The following is a 3,423-nucleotide window of genomic DNA, read 5'->3' on the forward strand; positions in this document are numbered from 1 at the left end:
CACGGTCAGGGCGGCTAGGGTCTGGAACCAACTTCCAAGAGAAGTGGTGCTGGCTCCTACCCTGGGGGTTTTTAAGAGCAGGTTAGATGAACACCTTGCTGGGGTCGTTTGACCCCAGTACTCTTTCCTGCCATGGCAGCGGGTCGGACTAGATGATCTGCTCAGGTCCCTTCCGACCCTAGAAACTATGAAACTATGAAACACGCTGGAGTATCTGAGAGTAGGTAGGTTATGGGTAAGAGGGGCACAAAAATACTGGCCACTGCCAGCAGCCTTTGCTGGCCCATGCATTGCCACCTGCCTATAGCACACAGCTTCCCCATTATGTGTCTGGTACCTGAGCACCTTTCCTTGCTAACACGTAAAGTTCTAGGCAAACAGATTTCCTCTAGTCCAAGATGGCACAACTTGGACCCCGGGGCAAACTGATGGCTTTAGAACACTTCTTTTCATTCATGAAACATTCAAACTGAGGCAGAAACAAGAAGTATTTTATTTCTTTTCTGAAAAATATTATGATATGCTGTTGTATAGCTATTGTGAAGGTGCTCTAGACACTCTGGTGGGTGACTAATACCAAATAAACAATTATTTTTTTTATTTTTATTGGCATAATTTATGACAACCACTCTAGACTATTGAACAGATAAAGAAAAGCTAAATATTAAGCTGACATCATTTCCAAAAATCATGAGCTGAGTCAGTATAAAGATTTTTAAAATAGCCTAAAAGCCAAAAATATTTCAGTTTTCAAAACTAGAAATATTTTTTAAATTTTATGTCTCAACCCTCAGCATATCCCACCCCCGACACCCCACTCCTTGATTTTCAAATGGAAAAAAGGAGGGAAAGCCTGGAGGAAAATAAGGAAAACTGAACTTCTTTAAAAAACATCTATTTTTAAGATTTGTTCTTTCTGAAAAAATAGATATTGATGATATTTTGTGGCTAATTTTTTTCTGAGGAAAATGAACATTTTCCACATATTTTCAGGGAATTTATATTTTTCATATGCCGTTCATAGTAAGGCAGGGAGTAAGCTGGAAAATGAAGAGTAGTGGGAGCTGGGATGCACACAGGTTTTATCCAGTACCTGAATAAATATTCAATGAAGAGTTGTGATTTCTAACTAAATTTGATATATGGGTTACAGGTAATAGGGTGAGTCCTGTTATAACCATATAAAGGTCCCTTGTATGCATGGGTGATCGGTGCCTCCCGAGTCTGGGGGGGTACCAGTGGGGCACAACCAGGGGGGGTCCCCCGCTGGCCAGCCGAAGACCAGGGGTGGGTGGGGGTCTCCCAGTAGCTTGTTGCTGAGTGCAGCTGGTCACCAGCAGAGCCAATTTCAGGGGAGGACCAAGCTCTCTCCATGCCCCCCTAGCAGCTGAAGCACTCGCTGTCAGGGGAGGCACCAGTGCTCTCAGGTGGGGCATGTGCCCCCCATGCCCCCACTCTGCATCGCCTATACTTATAGGAATACAAAACTTTTTTCTTCCTGCATGGGAATATTTATACTGGAGCTATTCAAATGGCAGCCAGGGGCCAGATGCAGCCCCTGTGAATTAATCTGCAACCCTTGGGTTCCCAGTCTGGGAGTCTAAATCTATCCAGAGAGAAACACCTACTCAAGGATCTCTTATTCACTCAATAGCAATCAAGTACATCCCAGAGACCAATCCTAATCCAACCTGCATACAAACATAACTCTCCTTTTCTGACAATAGACATCCTTAGCCAATACTAATTTACCACAAAGGAGCCTGGTCCTCTTTTATCCTTCAAATGAGAGACCCATATGTTCTTACTACAAATAGGGATACAGCTTACCCGAGAAAGACATCCAAATGGAGAGGGACCCATCCACCTTTCAGCTCATTAGCCTTGTGTTTAGGACACCCATAGCTCCCAGCAAAGCACCCTAACCAGTAGACCTTGTATAAGCAGACCCAAGAGCACCCACCTGTTGAAGACAGTCTGCTGGGCTTCCAAAAGCAAAAGTGTCATGGAGCCAAAAGGAAAGCATACAAGAAGGAGCATGAGTCTGGTGTAGTGGAGAGCAATGGTGAGAGTGGGAAATTTACATTCTGACCTCTGCTCCCAATGCTGGTTTGCATAAAACAATTATTGGATAAAATGCATGAACAGCATTTGTATCAAGTCTTCTTCCCTGTGCTATCTATGCGTTTTATGCAATGTATGTTTCATGAAAAATGCTCAGAGAGCACAGCAAACATAACTGGGCTTCTTCCTGCATCCAATACTCATTAGTCTTGCACTTAGGATGGAAGAATCCCATGCCCTGGTACAGGTATGGGGGATGACTGGTTGAGCAGCAACTCTGCAGAAAAGGACCTGGGGGTTACAGTGGACAGTGAGCCAAATAGGAGCCAACAATGTGCTCTTGTTGCCAAAAAGGCTAACAGCATACTGGACTCCATTGGTGGGAGTACTGCCAGCAGGTCAAGGGAAGTAGTTATTCCCCTCTATTCAGCACTGGTGAGGCCATATCTGGAGTACTATGTTCAGTTTTGGGTCCCCACTACAGAAAGGATGTGGAAAAAGTGGAGAGAATCTAGCAGAGGGTAATGAAAATGGTTCAGGGGCTGGGGTGCATGATTTCTGAGAAGAGGTTGAGGAAACTGGGCTTATTTAATCTAGAGAAGAAAAAATTGAGAGGGGATTTAATAGTAGCCTTCAACTACCTGAAGAAAGGGGTTCAAAAGAGGATGGAGCTAAATTGTTCTCCACGGTGGCAGTTGCTAGAACAAGAAGCAATGGTTTCAAGTTGCAGCAAGGGAAGTTTAGGTTAGCTGTTAGGAAGAATTTTCTCACTAGGAGGGTAGTAAAACACTGGAACAAGTTACCCTGAGAAGCTGTGGACTCTCCATCCTTGGAGGTTTTTAAGACCTGACTAGACGATGATCTACTTGGGGATGGTCCTATCTTGAGCAGAGACTTGGACTAAATGGCCTCCTGAAGTCCCTTCTAACCCTAATTTTCTATGATTGTATAACACATAAGCCCTCATCTTTTGGTTGGGCAAAAATGAATATGATTAGCAGGTATCAGGCACAGCAACATGTCCCTCCTGACTTTTAAATCAATTTAGGGATTAAAGCAGTTGCCCCTGGAGCAGAAGATTTAGGTTTTAGGCCCCCTACCCAAAGGGAGATAGGACCTGCACCTCCTGCTGTCCCGCAAAGTGTTCTAATGATTGCACCATGGACTACACGTTGCTGCAAGCCTTCTCAATTCCTCCCTTTGCATTTGCTCCACTCCACTTTGTGTTTAGCATTGATTGGGTACAATAAGAAAAACAGCACTGGGAAAGCTGTCATGCCCTTGAGAGCAGGGTCATGATAAAAGTTGGGATCCTCTTCCCTTACACGGAAGCATCTTGTGTCACACTGAGTAAACTTG

At 44.3% G+C, this 3,423-nt stretch overlaps 1 long non-coding RNA gene across 1 annotated transcript in view; it reads right to left on the reverse strand.

Annotated features, from left to right (window-relative positions):
- LOC109300102 overlaps positions 1–3,014 on the reverse strand; it is a 14,427-nt gene extending 11,413 nt beyond the window's left edge. The window contains exons 1-2 of the long non-coding RNA XR_002098118.1: positions 2,931–3,014; positions 2,644–2,647 (exon numbers count right to left, since the gene is read on the reverse strand). This is a non-coding gene — a long non-coding RNA (uncharacterized LOC109300102). The remainder of the gene's footprint in view (positions 1–2,643; positions 2,648–2,930) is intronic.
- Positions 3,015–3,423: the final 409 nt, after the last annotated feature.

The sequence above is a fragment of the Gavialis gangeticus genome, unplaced genomic scaffold (assembly GCF_001723915.1).
Source record: "Gavialis gangeticus isolate Ggan-Ray unplaced genomic scaffold, GavGan_comp1, whole genome shotgun sequence".
NCBI lineage: Eukaryota > Metazoa > Chordata > Crocodylia > Gavialidae > Gavialis > Gavialis gangeticus.